The sequence below is a fragment of the Falco peregrinus genome, chromosome 5, assembly GCF_023634155.1.
Source record: "Falco peregrinus isolate bFalPer1 chromosome 5, bFalPer1.pri, whole genome shotgun sequence".
Classification (NCBI taxonomy): Eukaryota; Metazoa; Chordata; class Aves; order Falconiformes; family Falconidae; genus Falco; species Falco peregrinus.
In genome coordinates, this window is record NC_073725.1 from 105141507 (window position 1) to 105163093 (window position 21587).

Below are 21587 nucleotides of genomic sequence, written 5' to 3' on the forward strand. Positions count from 1 at the left end.
TTTTGCCTTCCCTTCACACCCCCTTGAACTGAAATGTGGCTGTTGTGGGTACTCTGAAACAAACCCCTTCGTCTGTTCAGCTGCATTGTTTTCATACATTGCATGAATAACTTGTTCTGCTTATTACTAAAATATTACACTTCATGTATTACTGCATTCATTTTTCTGTAGTAAAATATTGAAAGAGAAAAATAAAAAGCCAGGATAACAGTTTCTTGTAAAACAGTGAATCTTTTATAAGGAAATAATTATCAGGATAAAAGGGTATTGTGAATGCCAGACTTAGAAACAGACCTTTCTCCCATTGCATGGCTGTATTAGAAATTTTATTTCAGTTATGTCAGTGGTGGTTAATGCTGATGTTGTGAAACTGTATGATGTGATATTAATACAATTGGGACCTACGTGTGTCGCTGCTGAAGTGATGCATGTATCACGTATCATGCACTTCAGATGTGAAGACTACATCAGAAAACATGTTTTATAAAAACTACGCAATTTATAATGTGTATTTTTTGGTACAAGTAGGCTGTTCCTGACTGAATTTTTTAATTGTCTCTGGAAGTAAAGGTGAAATATTGGCTTGTTTTATTATTTTTTAAAAATGACTACAGTGGTTGATGTCTGCTTCCTTTAAAAATAAGCTATAAGGAAGAAACTGTTGATTTTGGTGGATGTTGATTCAAAGTATTAATGAGTGTAATTATGCAGTAAAGTGCAATATTAGTTTTCCATGTAAAGTTGTGGCATGAGGGTACACTTGCATTTATCATTTCAAATCCATGGAACTACAATAGATGTAGGAATATTTACGGTTCCTTCTGTTCAGTGTTAGTATCATTTTCAGTGTTTTGTTTACAGTCAGCTGTTGAACCCGTTTTCCCTTTCAGTAGACCTCTTATGTAGTACAGACAGAAAAAGTTAAAAAACAGAGACTAAAAGCTGCTTGTTTTAACAGGTGGGGTTTTTTTTTTAATTTATTAACATGTGCCAAACCTAGTGCTGTGGTTTCTTTAATGATCAGATCTTAATTTTGCTTTTGAAGTATTACCTGTTCTTTGAAGAAGCAATTACATTAAGGGTTTACCTGCCTGGATGGCTGCAGACAAATGCGAGCTCTTGTAGGCACTTTGAGTGGGCTGGGTAGAATCCAGAACTATTTTGGAGATCATAAACCCACAGTAGCCTGACCTTCTCTGTTATCTAATACTTTAATGTTAGTTAATCACATTAGACTTTACAGTGAGCCCAACTTCAAAGGAACTGTTATTCCTTTAAAGGAGTTTTAAAGGAATTGTTATTCTTCAGGGATCTGAAAATTCAAAATTGTTGACTATTTATTCTGGACTAATGGATAACATTTTAGATTACTTACTCTGACCTAGGATGGAAAATGTTGGTTTTAACTGTTTTCATGTTTCCATAAAGAGTATGTATTTTATTCTTGTATAATTAAGACAATTATGTAAAATTCTCTTGTGCAGAAGCTGTTACGCTGCTGTAGAAATACTTGAATGTGTGTTGAGTCTGTTTTGGCTAACAGCTAAAGGTTTAAATACTGCTTAAAAGGTACGGTTCCTGTTAACAGGTGAATTCTTAGAGGGAGGCGATCTGAGGACTTCAGAATTATGCAGGTCGACAGGGTGGAGAATATCCCACGAGGGTGTAATGGGCAGTGGTGTGCGGTGTATCTTGAAGAATGGTCAGTTTATTTAAATGGACAATTTATATAAATACTAGTTGATTTATCTTTTTTGCTTGAGGTAGCCTCAAGTCTGTCACCACTTTTTTCTGTTACCAGAAAGTACTGCTTATCTTACGCTGTACAGCCAGCCAGAATATACTGTGTCTTGTGTCACTGCAACTTACTTTGCCCTGAATTATTCTACATTATATTACTACAGTTTCCTATTCAGCATGTGATACTGATTGGTGTTAAGTCTAGTTTGCCTCTGGCTGTGACAGAAGACTTAAACTGTTAGGGTAACTTCCTTTGAGAGGGAAGGTGCCTTTGGTTTGGAAAATTAGCCTGGTATGTGACCTCAGAACACCATCACCCCACCCCTGTTTTTTAAGAGGTAATGGTTCAAGTGTGCCCATCAGAACTTGGTGCTGTTGACATTAGAACAAGTTGGGCAGGAAGAATTATGCATTTTCTAATGACTCGTGTTCCTGCCAGTTAGATTATGATCCTCCTGGTAAAGGAGGACTATCGCCTTTGTGAGCCTTCTGGATGTGGTAAATAAACTTTGGTTTTCCTTTCACATCATATTTTGCTGATGGATAATTATAAAGATGGTGCTGAGTATGCATCTAGATTGAAAACCTGCTCCTTAAGTTCCAAGTGTCTCATGTCATTAGAAAATATTAGAGCCTTTTAACTGTACTGTGGAATGTTGTAGCATGAAATGGAATCCAGCAGTTCATGGGTAAATACCTGTAGAAGCATTTTGTTCTGTGCAAGCGCTTAAAAAGCAACAGAAAAGAGAGACATGCTAGAAGATGTTATTTATATTGGGGAGATGTGTCTTTTGGGGTTTGCTCTTAGAGAGCCATAATTGACATTCCAACAATTAGATTTTATTACAGTACAGAGTTGGTTGTCTTTTGTTCTCATGTTTGTGAAGGCCAATTTCAAAAAGAATTGATTCATACCTCATAGAAACCAAGTGTAGGGGTGTTATGCAAAATAGCCTTCTTACTGTGTTGCTCCACACTATTCATGTGCAAAGTAACTTATGCCCAAAAAATGGGGTGTGAGTGGGGCACGATGTGGTGTGGTGCAGGGCAGGGTAAGAGAAGTAATCTCAAAAGTTTGGAACAGTTCCATATAAGAAACAGTCAAATACATTGAAACTTACATAAACTGAAATTAAATATACTGGGGGGGAAAAAATGGTGGATGGCTATTCTATAAAAATACAATCAATGTAAGGTTATTCATTCTCTTGTGATTAAGGGCACAAAATTAAACTCTTTGTAAATTTGTACCAAACCAGAAGGGATACTGCTTCAGCTAGCAGGCACTGGCAGAATTCTGGCACAGATGTTCTGGATATCAGAGGTTTGCAGGAGTTCAAAGAGCAGACTGGACAAATTAATGGAAGAAGAATCCATCAAGAGCTATTAGACTGACTGAAACCATCCATCTGAAGAAATCCTTGAACTTGCATATTTCTGGAGTCTGGGAGAGTAAACTATGCGTGTATCACTAGGTGTTTACTCTGCTTTCACGCACTTGCCTGGGCAGCTGTTTTTTACCATTGTTGAAGACATAGTGTTGGCCTCAAAGATCCATCATTAACCTGAGTCATGGCTGTTCTGAGACGAGTTAAATTAGCCCAATACACTACTTTATTTTTATTTATTTTGTTTTCTTCCAAGCAGTAACAGTTTGAAATGACATAGTGAGGGCTCTACACTTAGTGTAGCCTTTGGATGGTAGCATGATGTAAATAAGTATTTGTTGAGGTTCCTTTGTGTAGCAACTCTTACATCTTTGAAAAGTTGTGCCAAATTGCTTGTATGTATATCCTCAATGAAAGCATTTATTTTCCAGGGCAGTGGCTAGGAATATCAAAATCTAAATGCATGTGTTCCCTATTATAAATTTAGATTCTAACTGGGATAATTATATATTGTTAAGTTTTTACAGATAATAAATCTATCAGAGTCTGTAATAAAATAAATAGCATATGTATTTAACAGATAAGCAGATTAGACTTTCCTGTGCAGCATACTTCCTGGTTTACATAATTAGCTGAATGGCTTCTGTTCAATTCTTCCAGCTCATTTCGCTGCTGATGTAAGGAAGCACTGTTGATCGCATGCTGCAGTCATTGCTGCATTGGCCTCACGGGCATCACCTCAGGGGTATGCCTCTTTCTTGTGCTTGCCAATGGAAAGATCTGGCTATTCTCACTCTGTCTAAAGATTCCAATTTGTTTAAATGCACCTGTTTACCACCTTTGTCCAGGAGAGGGTAGGGGATGGCACAGAAAGTGGGTATTAACTACTTAAAGACTAAATTGCTTCATACTTCGGAAAGCAACATACCTATGGGTCCCCTGCCATTTTACATCATCACCTGTCTACAATACTTTTATAAAAAATTGATTTTAATTTTTAAAAATGACTGACCATTGCCAGACATACCTGTCTTTTCCAGGGGGATCAGTCATAAAGGCAGAATTTCCTTTTGCAGGAGGTGCTGGTTGGAGCTTTGCTGACTCAGGACAAGGTGGTAACCTAAGCATGTTAAATGGTCTTTGTATTTGTTTAGTGATCTGGACTGGTATTGATGCTTCAGGAGTTGATAAACTGGCTTATTAAACTGAACTGGTTGGTCCTGGCGTGTTTTATTGCCAGCTTAAAGAAGTGGATTTGTAGATCCCCTCAATGTCAAATAGTTTATGATAACTTGTGACAGATGTGGACAGCAGACTGTGAGGGCTGAGTGCATGAACATGCAAGGCCACTGCAGTCTGAAGTCTATTTTAAAAGGAAAATGTACGTATTATCTGCTGTGCTTTTGTTTGTCTTGGCCTCCACCAGAAGGCTTAACTCGTATTCAGTCTACACAGTTAACTCAGTCTGTGTGTTTCATGCTTCTGCTCTTAAAATGGTGATAATGTTCTAGATTGGCATAGGCATATTGATTTTCAGACATTATATAATCAACATAGCTTACATAAACTTCAGATTTTTATAGATGTCCCTTTAAAGCTGAGACAGCTTTCACAATCATAGAGGGCTAAGTACATTTTTGTGTTTAAAACACCCTCCTAGAGCTCTACAATTCTTTCTGTTCTTCCTTGTGCAGACATTGTCTTTCATTACTTAATTTCTGAGCTGATTGGAGATTCTTTCTGCCTGTGCTTTTACCCCTTGTTGCTGCTGCCACTTTTGTTCTTTTCTGATACCCAGACTTTGAAGTGTGGGTCTTCACTCTATGCAACCTCCTTCTGAGCCTGGTGGAGCGGTGTGTAAGGTTTTGTGCTCCTCAGTTGGGATCAGGTAACTATGTTCTGTACCTTTCTTGGAAACAAGATACTTGTTTATTAAGTTTCTGTAGGCCAAATACCCTTTGGGAATTTTGAGCTATTAAATATAGTTAGTGTAGTCACACTGAGCAAAATGGTGATGGATGCTTTTATCTGGAGATTTTTATGTAGAGCACTCATCAAGGTAGTTAAAAGCAATGTATTTTTAATGGCTATTGCAAAAGGGGTAACTGCAAAGTAGTTGAAATCTCGTAATGGTGATAGATGATACTATGTCTCTACTGAGTCTCGACTCAATCAAAAGTAACCCAGGAGGTATCCAGAGAAAAAAATGGGAAAACGTAATACAAAACTTGCACTTTTCAGAATAAAATTATACTTACTTAAGCAAAATCCTGTTCAGAAGAAGAAACAGGCTGATGGTGTGCAGTGCTTCTCTGTAATCAGTTGAATGCAAAAATGTATTTCAAAGTCATGGAAGTTGCTTTTGTTTTCTTGTTATATTGAGGAGGAACATAGAAGAGACACATGATGAACTAGGCAAGCGAAACACTTTCATAAAGAAGGTAAAATTCCATATTGAAAGCCTCAGAAGAGTTATTTATTTTGGTTATATAGAATAGTTACTGTTACCTAAAATAAAACTTCGAAATGGTCATTTATTAGTGCATTCTGAACTGGAGAAGCCTTACTGCTGACCTGTCTACTTGCAAGTTAATCAGATGCACCCCAATATAAAATACAAACAAAAAGTTACCCTGACTTAAGCTACATTTGCACATGCTAGATCAGAGTTAATTAATTTTGATTGCTTTTAGTCCTGAGTGCTCATTTGTTATGTATTTGAGAGTCAATGTAACAGAAACATTCTTTGGCCTAATTAAACTTAATTATAAACTCAATAATATTTGATTGCTAAGGTATGGTGAGCTAGCTTTGGAAAGCTTAGATAGGATTACTCCTGCATCAGCTTATCAGAGTTGAGATAATTAAAATATATATTGTATCTGGGTCCTTTTATTTCTATAAACTCTGGTCTGTTGCATGTTCTTAGTATAAAAGGCCTTCAGCTTTGCCAGTAAGAGGTATACAATATGTTTGAATTATGCATGACTTTTTAATACTGCTCTATTGCATAGGCGGTCAGTGCTCCATCTGGATTCAGACTTCATTATAAAGTGACTGTTCTTAATCCATTATTAATCCATCATATGGTTGTTATAGACTAGACACTGTCTGATGCTGGTATTATTTGGAGTAGTGTGATATCATTTATCTTAAGGCTATGTTTTGTTATTCTTTTGGTATTTCTCATTAAACGAGGCCTACAAGTGCTCTATTGGAAAAATGTATGAACTGCTGGTTCTGCTGCTTTCTTGGTTTTTTTCTGCATTCTGGAATGATCTCAGACTTCCCTTGTAGTGTTGCAATATAGTTACTCTTTATTTACGTCAACAGTTTCTCAGAATACGGCTAATTGTTCCAGTAAGTCTCACAGATTATTGTGGTGAAGCTAGCAAATGTGTGACAAAGCTAGACATCTTCAGTACAAATCTGTCTATACAGATATGCCAAATCCTTTGGAAACATGGGCTAAACTGCCTTAAAACATACTTGTGCAACTGGGAACTGAGTGAGAAAACGGTCTCTTGTATGAATTCACCCAATTTCTAGAACTTAAAGCTAATAGATAGATATCTTAAATGAAATATAGTCGTCGAAACTAGCATCTATTTATCTGCTCCTGTTTAAATTCATGTACAAGACACAGTTTGAATACAACATCCTTTCCTGCAGTACGGGGAATCCACTTGACCTCAGGGAATTTGTTCCCTTGTAATTTTTTTCTTCTTTTCAGACATTGGACATGGAAGAAAAAATACTTTGAATTAATACATATAGCAAATTCAGTACAAGTCTGCCCATATGCAAGACTATTAAGTGATCCTGTATGTGTTAAGGGTTCCAAAAGTGGTTTTTTATCTTGATGTGTAATGTTCAGATTGTCTTAGTAGTTCTAAAGTGCTATTTCATACAAAACAAGGTCATTTTACAGACAAAAGAGTATCTGAATAAGGAATAGCTGTTCTTTAAGTGGAGTCTATAATTGAAAAATTGGGATCAGAGCAGGAAAATACAGTTTAGGAAGTTAGGCTATGGTCATCTTGTCTTTGGCAAACTAATAAAGCCTTAGGAAAACAAATATTATCGCCAGTGGGTCTCTAATTTTCTATTTTATAGAAAAGAAGTAGTATATATGAATAAGCAGCGTTTATAATAGTAATTTATATATTAATATATAAATATATTTTAAATATATTTTAAATATATTTATGCCAACATGTTAAAAAATTATCAACTAGATGAAAAAGAAAAATGTCAGTCCTTCTGAATACCATGTTAAAGGAATTGTATATTCTTTTTTATGAAATGTGACCAGAATGAGCATTGTGTTCTGGCAGAATTACTGAAGCTGTTGCTGTATCAGCAGTAAGCTTAACGTAGGCAAAGTATTTACAGGCAAAATGGTGGGGGAGCAGAGCCTTTCAGACAGTATTTAAATGGAGTTTCTGTAGAAGACATAAATAAAATGTGCAAATTATATTTTTTTCAGGGAAACAGAAACTGCTTATGTCTGCATTAACACACATAGATCTATCAGTGTCTGTACTTGGTCTTTGGTGCTTTGGTGGTAGGATTCATCTTGGCTACCTTTTGGCAGCTGTAGCTGTGAGTTAGTTGTCTAAGATTTCCTTGATACTTTAGAGATTTGGATCTTGTTTTGATGAGAATGTATAAGAGAAATCAGCTGAATCTTGCCTTGATGTTGTCTGTCTGAAATCTGTTTTGCGGCAAAGGGAAGATACTCCAGTAGAGACTGGAAGGAAAATACAGGTACAGGCTCTAGGGAGGTTGTTGGGACATGTGTGTCTTGTGCAAGAATGCATAAACTGGTGTGCTTCTGAGCTCATAGCACAGCTGCGGGGCTTCTTGTATCCTTCCCTAGCATTCCCTTTTCTAGTTCTTTTTCTCTCTCCTTCAGGTTATTGGCATGGATGCCCTTCGGAATAGAATAGACTAGACCATTTCAGTTGGAAAGGACCTACAACCATCTAGTCTAACTGCCTGACCAGCTCAGGGCTGACCAAGTTGAAGCATGTTATTAAGGGCATTGACCAAAAGCCTCTTGAACACTGACAGGCCTGGGGCATTGACCACCTCTCCAGGAAACCTGATGCAGTGTTTGATCACCCTCTTGGTAAAGAAATGCTTCCTAATGTCCAGCCTAAACCTTCCCTGGGACGCCTTTGAACCATTCCCGCGTGTCCCATCACTGGATACCAGGGAGAAGTACTCAGCACCTCTCCCCGCACTTGCCCTCCTCAGGAATCTGTAGAGAGCAACACGTAGAGGTTGCCCCTCAGCCTCCTTTTCTCCAAACTAGACAAACCGAAGTCCTTAGCTGTTCCTCACAGGACTCAAGGTGAGGCTGCACCAACACTGAACACAGCGGGATAATCTCCTCTTTTGACTGGCAGGTGATGCTGTGTTCGATGCACCCCAGAATGCGGTTTGCCCTCTTGGCTGCCAGGGCACCCTGCTGACTGGTACTGAGCCTTCTGCTGACCAGCACCTCAGATCCTTTTCTGCAGGGCTGCTCCCCACCCGCTCCTCTCCCAGCACTGCTCTATCTGTGTGTACACAGCTAATAATGGTGGAATCGATCTAGCTGAACGTTTGTCTGGTCCTGCTTCACAAGAGATCAATAAGTAATAGGCAGAGTTAGTGAAACCACGTGCAAAATAAGGGAAGACCTTAAGGGATTCCTTTGTCAAAGTACGCAAGCTTAGAGTTTGGCTGCCTGTTCAGTGTTTGAATGGTATTACTGAAATAACCACTGGAAGTCAGAGGAGCTACTTTAGATGCTTGAAGGTAGATAAAGCCTGTTCAGGTGTGCCTTACTGAATTGCGGTGTGATCTGTAGAATTTAAATTCCATGTGTCTTGTAAAATCTTTGCAAGATTTCAAGATGTGTTATTACAAGATGATCTCTGAAGAGATACAGCTAAAGAAAAGGAAGCGTGTCTACTTGCTATTTATGATCTTGACTAAAAAAGGCAGTTAAGACTGAAGTTATTGTACTGTTAAGACATGTAACAGTAGAGGAAAAAGCAGTAACACAAATTCTGGGATGATGGATATGTGTATAAAGATACAATAAACAGCAAAAATTAATTAGAAATGCCTCTCTGCGTGTGTGATGGGAGTAAATTCAATTTATTTTTTGTGCCTTTTCCTTTGTTTCATGATTCTTTCTTTGTGCAGTTCTTGGCATTCTGCAGTCCTTGAGGATGAAATAAAGTAAGATGTTGTGGGGAACTCATTGGTTCCTAAAAGTGATTTTTCTTCTTTTTTATTATTTTTTTTTCTGATGAGGCATGCCCAGTGTCATTTTTCCTAAACTGAAATAAGGATAACTGTTGAGCAAGACAGATGTTGTGAAACCCCTTACAGGAATACATGGATGCTTTTCAGATATTACAAAGCTATTGCTTATACTTTTGCTATGTATTTTAATTGTTGATCAAATCTTAAATTGTGGTAAAGCCTTGGGAGCTGTGGAGAACTTGTGGTACAAAACTGGAAATCGATGATACCAATTCTTACATTTAGTGTTTTTTGGTGAGATCAACCATGGTCATGCAATTTTTTTTCTTCCCTTGACTGTAATGACAAAAGAGAAGAACATGAGCTAAGGTTTTGCCTGCAAATCAGGACTGTTTCATCCAAAAAATCCATTCAGTCTGTATGCTAAAGCAAGCTCCAAACTGAAAAATGAGAAAAAAAGAGAACTTTATCTTCAAGAGATCCAAAGAAATTGTTATTTTTATGACATCTGAATATTTATATCTCTGATTCAGTTGAAAGTAGTATATGTAAGTCTCTGATAGATTGAAGATAATTAGTTTGGATAGGAATAGTAGTATATGTTAGGTTCAGTTCAGTCTGGCTTCAGTGTGTTGACTGAGGGTCCTAAAGGAACCTTGTAACTTGCACTGAACTTGTGGCAGGTACGTACAAGCCCGCTTGGCCACACCTGCATAAACTGCAGTCCAGCACTACTTAAGCTACAGCAGTTATTTTGTGTATGGTATACTAAAAGTAAGTTTTTAATTAATTTCTTTTAAAATATTTTCTGTCCTATGTTGTCTTTAAAACAGTGACTTTATAGACAGATGGTGGTTAGCAGTGCAGCGTTTTCCACTTACTGTTCGTATCTCACTGAAGTTTAGTAATTTGATAAATTCATTGTTACTTTCTTGAATGATACTGGTTTTCTTCATTATATTCCTCCATAATGGAAAATGTCAATTGAAGTTTGAATTCAGTTTGAATTATTTTTGGGTTACAGAACTGGACTTGACAGAGACTTATTTTCAATATGGCAAAATTGGGAGCATTTGTGAACAGAAATTAGCCAGATGTTATTGACAGCTATGAATTTGGAAAACCATTAAGAAATGAGTGTGGTGATTGTCTTGATGAAGATTTGCAGAAGAGATGTAGTTACATTTTCGTAATGAAATTGAATCATGAAACAGGTGCTTTTCTAGTTTGGTTTATTTGGACATCAAAATAAAACCTGGTATTAGTTCTACAGTGATAAAATGTAGCTAAAATTATATAATAAATATATAATCTGATTAATTTTCTAAAATTAGATTTTATACATCAGCATTGGTAACTGTATTTTATATTGAATCTGTAATATGGATCATGCAGACAGAACTCGAAAGAAAAATTAAGGCTCTTTGTAAGCAATGTGCTATGTGTCTGTTAGTCAGAGAGTTTTTTTCCAAGTTACGTTATACTTCTGATTAAAACAGTCTACCTATAATTATTCCATTGAAGGGGCCCATCCATCTTCAAATAATAATTGTTGGGAGTGTTTGACGTAGTCCACTGCCTAATGAAGTCTCCAGTGGAAGTCAAGTCAGGATTTCATGGAATTAGCATGGCTGTCTATTTTAAAGTCCATAAATTTCTGCAATGCCAGCTACATTTTGGCTATGCCTCTGGAAGTGACCAACCATAACAGGAAATTAAGTTTGCACAGGAATGCACCCTGTAACATCATAGGGTTAGGACAGGTCTCACGAGGGCATTTGTCCCATCCATCTCTCTCAGTGGTTGAATTAAATGATAATGAAGTTATTCATTGCAGATACTTCTGCAAGGTTTTTTTAGAAGCCTCTGCTGCTTCTGCAGTCAATCCAGTCTAGAGCTTCTCTGTGTCTGTTGTTAACAAGATTTTCCTAGTCACAAACTAGTTTAAGATGCTGCCTTATACTATACATGACAGTTCAGGTCAATGTAAGACTCCAAAATCCACTGAACAGATAAGGGCAGGGGATGCTATACTACACTTTTCACTGTAGCAAGAACCTACTGATAAGCACAGTTATTTCAAGTGATGCCTTTTGCTTTAGAAGAGGAAAAAATAATCATTTTAATGAAGCAATGAAAAGAAAAAAGGAAAAGTTTCACACAGGTATTTGAGGTTACGTGGTCTGCTTGGCTGTATTTATTTCAGCATGAACCTTAAGTTTTCTGTGTAACCTTCAGTGAACCATCCAACCTCTCTCTTGATCAGATTCTTGTCTGCAAAATAGAAATAATTATGCTTGTTCGTTTTTCAAAGTTGCTTTGTGACTGATACACAAAAATTTCTAGAGGAGTGTTCTGCTTCCATTGCTGATGACTGCAGTTGGAAGAGGATGCCAGTGCGGGCTGGTAACCGAGGTCACTTCAGTGCAAGAAGAGTGTAGGAAGACAAAGGCAAGTGAATCTTAAAGTTTACTGTAACAAAGAAGTATAACGTGATTTTTCATAAAAGTTTCACTAGTTTTCTCTGGGGGCATCTTTCAATGCCATGGTAATCTTAGACTATTATCTCTGCATAGCAGTGATTTCCCAATTCATTTGGTAGCCCTTAAGTCCCCTTATCTCTTTGGAAATACTTTTTTTTTATTACTTCTACCCTTTTATTATTACTGTAGCTATGTAATCTGGAGAGCTGAAGGATATCTGCTTACAGATGCTGACTCACTTTGTTATACAACTACACCCGTTTCCTGCGGTAGGGTTTGAAAAGCAGGAAGGGAAGGGGAAGAGCCCCCAGCAAATAGAAGCCCAACAAGTGTTTGGAAATGCTCTCTTAGAGTATTTTACAAGGAATAGTATGTTATTGTTTACAAGAGTGTGAATGTGTTTCTCCATAGAATATTAGCGTGTCAGCTCTCCAGATGAACAAAAATGCAGGAAAATGGATTAAAACTCGCAGAACAATATGCTTGGTGGTTAAGCTACAACCACTAACGTACAGGAGGCTGAGCAAGATAATTTAGTCACTTTTAGACCTACAGGCAATGAGCCTGTAATGCACGTGGCATTTTCACGTTTATTCTGAGCACTGGACTGTCATAAAATCATCTTGCCTGTATGGCGACAGAACATCTCTAGTAGTAACTTCTTAGGTCTTTACAGTTATTTGAACTTGTTCATTTAGATAACTACAAAAATTAGGTAGCAGAAAATAAAATAATTTTGCTGTGAACCTGTGAGGTTTATACATGTATGTCTTCATTCATGCAATTCTAAATTCAGAAGGTCAAATCCAAATCTGCTGCTACATTGGAGTATTGTTTCATTTACTTCCTCTGAAATCTCTTCTGTCTTATCTGCTAAATCAGTCATTAGCTGGTTTAAAAGGTCTGTCTTTTAATTGATCTGTTAATTCTGAAGGCAATGGTTGTGTAACAACCTAGTTGATATTTTTTACCACTGTTCTCAAGGAGACCAATACTGCAAGGATTTGACTGTCTTAGGAAATGCTGAAACTTTCAGCTGCTATTTTTGTACATAGAATAAGTTATTTGAACTTTATATATTTGCTGATGGTAGAGGTTGCCCTTTGAGTTTTGTTTGTCCCTAAGAGCTTAATCCCTTCATGGAGGAGGAATTTGCTTGATTTATCTCAGTAATCCGGTTTCTTTAGTGAATGTTTGACAGAACTGGAAACTGAACTGCAATCTCTTTAAAGCTCTCCTTCCCCCAGTGCAAGCAGTCCAGCTGCAAAAGGTATTTCTTTGCACTATTTAGAACTGTATGCCAATTTTGTTTTGAAGATGCTTAGGTGTAGTGATGGATGCATGTATCTGCATAGAATTGTCAGAGATGCTGAAGCATTTAATTTTCAAACTTGACTGTAGGTAACTTAATAAATATAAATATCTGCTGCTGTGTGCTTAATGATTCTACTCAATTCTAACTCACTATGTGCATGTAATTGATTTTTTAATTTGATTTTCTAAAAAATGTAGTTTGGAAGACAGCAATATTCCACTAGTCTGTTTTTTCTTTAGCATGTTGATTAGAAATACTTCATGAATTTTTGTGTAGTTCCTCATAAAACTGTTATAATTGAGATTTTTTCCCCTTCCAAATTACCTTAACTGTACCTTATTGTGTTTATAAAAAAATGTAAATTTGTCATCCTTATGTGTTTAGAACAAACGTGATTTTAATATATTGTAGGGCATTAACCTGGCGTAGCATATTACAGCGTAAGTGACATACCTACTTGACAAAGCAGAATAAAGCATTAAGGTAGTGTTTTGAATATTAAGTTTATTCTATACCAGCTACTATTACTGGAAAGCTGAAGCAATTTATGGTGGTTTAGTTTTACTATTACATGGATAAATAACTGATTATTAAAGCTTTTAAGAATTCATATTACATAAAACAAGAATGTGTTCCTACACATGTAACTGTAAGCTATGTAGATACCCTGGTAATATCCATAGCATTACTAGAATTACAATATATCTGTTTAAGTCCAAAGTTCTAATTCTATAATTTTGCTTTTCGGTGTTATAAGCCAGTTTTTCAATTAAATGTAAAACCTGGCTGTGTGTTATCTGGCCTTTTTTGAATACACCATCTTTCAAGAAATCTCGTTCACTTACCTTAGTTTAGAATTACGGGACATGCAAATGAAAATGTCTGATAGTTGCGGCTTAAATCTGTAACTTTGGTAAAGAGCTTTGGTGTTCTATTTGTAGCTGTTACTATTCTGTAAACATTAATGAAGAGCTTTGAAAGTAAATGAAACTAATTGCATACTTCCAGAAGTGCAATAATTAACAAAACTAATACAAGCCTTTAGCTGGAGGGGAAGAAGCTGGCAGTAAATTTCTTTTTCCTGTGAAGTTAATGGAATTTCTTCCAGAAACCTTTGATTTCAGCCAAAGAATAGGGACCCTGAATGTGTGAAAATACATTAACAAAGACAGTTGCAAGTTTTAATAGGCATATGCTCTTATTTATTACTTACAGGTATCTTTGTATCAGACCTGTCAGTATCTAAATCCGATATTTTTGTCCAGTGTACATCTATTGTTGGGTCTAAAAAGTGATCGGTGATGTGTATGTGACGGGATGGAGACAGGGTGGGACTTCAGAAGGGGCAAACTGTGTGACTGGGTTTGTCGTGAGGGCAGATGCATTCTTTGAGAGTCTGAATAGCATTCGTTATACCTATTAGCTATTTACTAATTGACCATTAAGTAAAGTTCTGAAAGTATTTATAGGTAGTACAGAGTGGCTGAATGAAGTTTTTCTTACCTCTTTTATGAAAGCTCCATAGTTGCTTTGTAATTAAGCCAGATGATTAAATTCTGAGGCATAAAGCTGAGAGTTGTCTAGGCATTAATGTGTATTGGAATATGTTGTATATGTCATGCTATTTATTGTATGCATTGTGTTATTGATGGAAAATTTGTTGTTTTCTTATTCTCTTTTTTCTTGCATGCATCTGAAGCATGTTAATTGTGCTCCTTTTGTGACTTTTTTTTCTTTTGTATCATCACTTCTTAGAATAGCACAGTGACTTCCTGCACACTGTGTGAAAATTGTCCTGAATTCAAACAGCTTGTGTATTTTGATGTTTGAAGACATATTTGTTTTTTAGAGGATACCTCTTGCCAGGATAAGCAGCTTTTTATGCAGTTTTCTGCTCACATTAGATTTTTAACAGTTTATAGATAATGAACTCGCTGCCTAAGTCTGTGTGGAACTGGCCAAAGAATTGATGTGGAGGCTGGGTTTGTGCCTCTCTGGATTATGAGACTATTTGTGGTTATGGCCCACATTTCTCATGTGAACTTTAGGTATCACCTATCCTGTGGCTTGTTTTCACTGATTATAAAATGCTGATGAGCTTATTTTTCCTTAGTGATACTGAGAAAATTCATGCATCAAATTCAATGGACTACACGAAACGTTATTAAAATAGAAACTATTATTTTGTTGTTCTTTTATTACATGACTGGAATCGCGCTTGCTTTGCTTGCAGAATTTCAGGATCTGCTGTGTGGGGGGTAGTCTTTTGATGTAGGATGCACAGCTGAGAAGGAAGCAAAGTAAAAGCAGCGCCAGGATGAACTGCAGCACAAATTTGTTAAAATCGGTTTACTGCATGAAGTCAATGCAGTAATGTTCTGTTATACAGTAAGAAGAGGAGTGGGTTGGGAAAGGATAAGAGCCATTACAGCATTGTTGAGAGAACAGTGAATGCCGATCTGTCTGCCAGAACATTTTCTAGCCAGTACCTGCGTTGAATTCTAACTTGATTTTTCTGCATACAGGCCTTAAAAATGTCATGTTAAATGGGCACTTTACATTTACAGGAGTTCTGAAATAACTGGCCAAGGAGACAGCTGAGGTTAATATGACCCTTTTATTGCCATTAGTCATCCATAGTTTCTCTACCTTGTATTTTTAAATTCAGTGATTTTTAAAATTTATTATGTATTTAGTGGGCTAGGGTGGGTGGGAAGGGGAAGACCAATAAAATAGAATAGCACGTGCATCTTGGGTCATAAATGGGACTAGATGCATAACTGGAAGCTTTTGCCTGACTCCTCAGGAAGTTGAGATGGTGTGCCTCAGGAAAAATAATTTTCCCTGTGGCTTGCTGGGAGGGAGACATTTTTTTTCCTTCTTTTTTTCCCCTCTGTGTCTGGGAATAGGAAGAATAAATATCCCTTTCCATTAAATGCGATGCCTTGTTTCTAAAATAATTTCTTTAGTAGCAATGGTATAGCTATACTCCGATTCTTAGTATCGTCTGTCTTTTAGTGTTCTTTATTTATAGTAGCAGAAAACATAGTGTCACAACATATTAATAAATTTTCATCCATTAATTAAGCAACGATGTATGTCTTGGTAGATATATTTGCTCACATTTGCCACTTTTAGTGCTCTTCCTCTTTGTGGTGTTCACAGTACATGTTTTAAGTAGGCTAAAACACCTCTACAAAAGAGAGATACGTTTGAGGACATCTTAAAAAGCAGTTCTTAACATTAAACAGACCACAAAGTTTTAAATATACTCAAGTGCTGGATGGATTTACTGGTAAACCTCTCATCTAGTTTAAGCAGCAAAGAATTGGTGCATTCGGCAGCATTTGGGTTTTTTTCTTTGAATGTGATGTGTGAGGTCATTCCAAAACGCAAACCTACATTCAAGTGAGATAAGGAAGGGTTGATAGAGTCTTTGTAAGACAGTTCCCACGGTATATGTAGATATTACTACACAGGCAGTGAAGCTATGCCGTATTTTATTACAGGTTGCATAACTGCCCACTCAAAAGTAACTCAAAAAAAGTGAGTTAACATTTCCCATTGGGTAAAGAAATAAGAAACAGAAGTGGGAAGAAGTCGTTAATGGCAACATTCATCTTTCTTCTTTTAAAGGATTGTTAGGAAAGCTAAAATGTTACAGCTCTTCCATGTGGAAGCTTCTATATGGAAAAAGTAGGTCTTATCCTTGGGGATTATAACAGCTAATGAAGGAACAAGTTATTGTTCTCAGGTTACTGTCATTTCCTAATACAGAAAAGGTTTGAGCCAGCCAAGCTTGCACTTGTGATTTTCGAGTGGCATCACCTGAAAAAATATTTGACTGGCTTCTTTCTCTTGATAGAGTTATTATTAATAAAACTTCTTGAAAAGGTGCGTATAATATAGCAAAAATGAATCAACGACAACCCTGTGAAGCTCCGAACAAGTGCCAGTTCCACTGTAAGCAGCAATCACTGGCACTTTTAGGTTCTGGTGGCTGTTTATGTGATGTAGCTGTAAATTTACAAAAGTAATTTGTGTTGGGTTTTTTTTAATGTATATAATTTGCGAAGGAATTATCTGCCTCTTTGCCGATACAGTGTAAGAGCAGTTAAAGCAAAACCCAACCCTGTACTTTTACTAAAGAAGCGTTTTTTAGGTATTTCCCACAAGGAATCTTTCTGAATCTTAATGAACAGCACTTCATTAAGCAACTCAGTTAACAAAAAATTGACTGAGGGAAGAAGGAACGGTTAAAGGCAAGATACTAGGCATACTTTGCTCATAAGTTTTTATTTAAGTATGCAGTCTGTTCAGAAGTATGTACTTAAGGGCTCCCGGACAGAGAGGCATAGGGACCCAGGCCAGCTTAGGAGAACAGCAGCCATTAGGATACTGCTCATGATAGATATCTCATTAAGTTGCTGCTAAGGTAAATTTCTACCGAAAATAATGGAAGACACAGAATTGGGAACTTTCGAATTCTAAAATTTATTCCAGTTATGACTTCCATCCTGAATTCTCTCCCGCTTCATGTTTCACCTAGTTTGAAATTCTGCTTCCTGAAGTAGGAGATGTGCTTTACTGCTTTATAGGAGTAGTAAATCTGTAGGGTATTTTGAAGAGGAACATTTTTTTTGTAGGGATGTTTGCTCAGTTAGAAGGGAAGATTCATTCAGGAGTAACAATGCAAAAGGTACAGCAGAGATTCTTTAACTATTATTGAGGTTAAAAAAAAGGCACTTAGATTGAAACTCTTTCAGCATACTAGAAATATTCTTACAAGGTCTGCTGTTACTTAACAAGAAAAATAAATGGAAGGAAATGCTCCAAAAATAACTGGGCATTTTTTTAGTCTATGCCCCTCCAAAGACTGTTCTTTAAAACACAGTAGTTAAATATCTGGCCTCATCGCTGGGAAGGTGGCTTGTGCTGACACTGCGAGCTGATCAAGAGGAAAGGTTACAGAAATGACATTCCTGTCATGAGTCAGTGTGTACGTGGAGCTGATGGTGTTCCTGGCCCTGGCTTTCCAGCTGAATTAATAGCTGAAATGTTGATTCTGTGTACTGAGAGGTCCCAGCTGAGACTATGGCTTTAAACAGATTATTCAGAAGAACTCTAAGACCAAAAAGACTAAAAAAGGTAAAGGATATTGTTTATTAGGTAGGACAACTATTTTTACTGTACCTGTTTGTTCGGATGACAACTCGGCAGCTGACTGACACCCCCAAATGGTAAAAATGACTGCTAGAGGCACTGCCATCGGTCTAGTAATGCGCATTTGGCTTTACTGTTTTACCTTTCCACATTTTGAAGCAATAAGGGAGTATTAAAGAAAGCAACAATGCTTTTCTGTACTGCTTGCCGTGTTTAATTTTATGCTGTGTTCAAGTATGTGCTGGTTCTACTTCATTAATTAATTCCAGGCTGCCAATTACAGGAGGCAGCTGAAGTACAAACCTGTTCTCAATGTTGACACATCCACTCCCCCCGGTCAGGTGTGAGATGCTAAAGCTATACGTGACTGAGTTGAACAGGAAGAAGTAACACTTTTAGATTTAATTAAGACAAGGTGTCTTAAAGTTTCTTCCCCCATCTCCCTCATCCTCCAGTTATTTCCTGATACATTTTTGGGGCCAACTTTAGCAAGTTTAGGAAGGAACCGGTTTAAAAAACAGATGCATGCTTCCTGAAAAGGACCATTAAAAACTTCCACCCGGTTTCACAAACAAGACATAAACCTCATCCTAGAAGAACAGAATACATTAGAAAAGAAACTGTGGTCTCAGATGTTGGAATATTCACATATGGAAAAATATTTAACAACATAATCATATCAGAATCTTTAAAACTGTAAGCAAGTATGTTATCTCTTAGGAGTGTTTCCTTAGTATTCTTGCCTTTTTTCCACTGGTAAATACTAGGGGGGATATTGAGTTTCATTCCTCCTTACTTTTTTTTAAGTGTCATGTGGACTGTACAGTTACTTTGCTAGTGTTGGTCACCTCACAAGCACAGCTGTTATTAATTACTAAAGGAAAAAGGTCTAAAACTGTGGTCCTGAGATTATGGATGGCAGACAGCACACTGTCTCTGAGATCACAATGTTTCTTGTGGTCATACAAAATCTAGGAAAAAAACCTTCCTTAATTACAAGCCTGAAGTTGTCAGTAAGCACATCACTTGCTTAAAATTCTTGTCCACGATCCCTAAAGTTTGGGAATTACCAGTGTAAAATCTGCATGACTTTAATTTCCAAAGAATGACTGATTCTTGAGCCTACTTGCTAGCAAAATGTACTTACAGAGATATGTGTACATGGCTATATCATGGTCAGAAGACAAAACTGGATTTGTCCTGTATACTTCTGTAAGGTTAAATAGAGTCTGAGAAACACTGTACAGTATTTCTGATGTCATTTTTCAGCATGGTGTTTGGTCACATTTTCCTGCTGAGTTAGACATGAAGTCCTAATGAAAGCCGCTCATCTCTGAACACTAGAGGTGGAATCAGGATGGATTCATCAGGGTTAAAGATTCTCCTCTTCCTGTTTTCTTTTTTTGCACAAATTATGTCTCTTTGTAGTAATTTGTTAACTGGATTTCTCTCTGTTACCATTATTTTGGAAAACTGGCAATACCTCATTCAAACCTGCTTTCTCATAGTCTGACTGCAAAGGTAAAAATTGGCTAACATGATTTTTGGTTGCATTGCACCTTACAAAGGGTGCAAGGATATTGCAATTCTGGAAAAAAGTTAGATGAGCAGCTGATTAATTTAGAGGATTTTGCAGCTGAAATGTTGCAGATGTTGAGAAAGAATATGAGGGCACGCAATGATTAAAAAAACCCCAAACCCCAGAAACAAACCAATCAACCAAACTCCCTTCCACCCCCTGAATTGTTGTGTTATGGGGAAATAAGACCTGAATCGTAACTATATTGTAGATACACTGTAAATCTAAGTGGATAACTCAGAGGACAAAAAAAAAAAAAAAAAAAAAAAAAAAGTGCTAGTATGGTAAGTAGCAGCTGTGAAACAAGTGTACTGCTGCGAGGCATAAGCCTATGCCTTACCTAAGATCTATTGCCTGGTTATTGTATCTTTCCCATATGTGCAAGCAATATCAGACAGGTGATTTAGTTTCATAGAGATCAGGGAGACTGCTCATGTTCAAAAAGGTCTTTGTAGCTTCTTATTTCAGCTGTTTGACTTATTCATGTGATGTGGTTAATATATCCTGCAACAACACATTTTAACGCACGTCTGCTGTCAGATAACACGTACTAAAATAAATGTAACTTCCTGAACCAACAAAATAGATTCTTATTGTGGTAAAACTGCAATCATTTTGGGAGGATAGATATCCTTTATTTTAATCTAAATACCAGATTTAGAGGAAACGGTTATGAACAGAAGCAGGTAGTCTCTAAATGTTTGTACAAAAACAAACCCACCAAATTCCAGAGAGCAGTATGTAATAACATACCTGCTTTTTTCTATTCCAGATATGAAATGCATTCCAATCTTTATTATACAGCTATGCTTTTATGAAGCTGTCCTTTCAGCCCTTCAGTACTGGCTCATCAGTGCTATGGCTGCACGCATTTCATAGGACTTGAACAGTTAGGTTTGGGGTTTTTTTTGGGGGGGGTTTTTTGTTTTGTTTTTTTTTTTTGTGGATCATCATTGCAACTCCCTTAGGTAGTCTTGAATATCTGGTCTATGTCTCTTCCCCTGTTTTGTCTTAGGGAGGAATGGAATAGTGAAGTGGAGGAGAGTTTGCAGAGCACACTGAGAACACCTGTACTGTACCAGACAGCGTGCTTGAAGTACAACATAAGGGTTAACATTTTTCCTTCTACTTTATTGCAATATGTTCACATGCCAGCACTCTGTTTGCTCCTGCTTTTTCACCTAATTGTTTGGTACTTTGATTATAATTTTCTATTTATTATAGAATTATGATATCTGGAATAAGGAAAGTATACAGGCACTGGAATATATTCATGCTTCTTAATCGATAATTATTACTGGAAATTAAAATGAAGGCCCTGTATCCTGCAGCCTGGAAAACCATGGTTTTTACCCCTATTGCACCTTTTACTTCCCTTTTACTCTTTCAACTTTTATGTGTGACAGATTATTTTTGCTTCAACCTACATTAGCAGTTCTGGGTGGTTGCAAGTTTGGTTTTGGTTTCTTTGTTTTTTATTTCCCCCCCTCCCATGTGCAGTGATTTTTTTAATTTTTTTTTTTTTTTAATTCACTACTTCTCAAACAGGAATTTAGTCATTGATCCCTTCTTCTGGTATCAGTATCTCTAAATTAGCCTAAGTTGCTGAATACTCAAATTACATTATACCAGTGCAGTGTTTTTCTGATATGGGT

The 21587-nt window shown here is 36.9% G+C and overlaps 1 protein-coding gene across 2 annotated transcripts in view; it reads left to right on the plus strand.

Moving 5' to 3' along the window:
- ARHGEF3 (Rho guanine nucleotide exchange factor 3) overlaps positions 1-21587 on the plus strand; it is a 144295-nt gene that overhangs the window by 72957 nt on the left and 49751 nt on the right. The gene's annotated exons all lie outside the window — the stretch shown is intronic.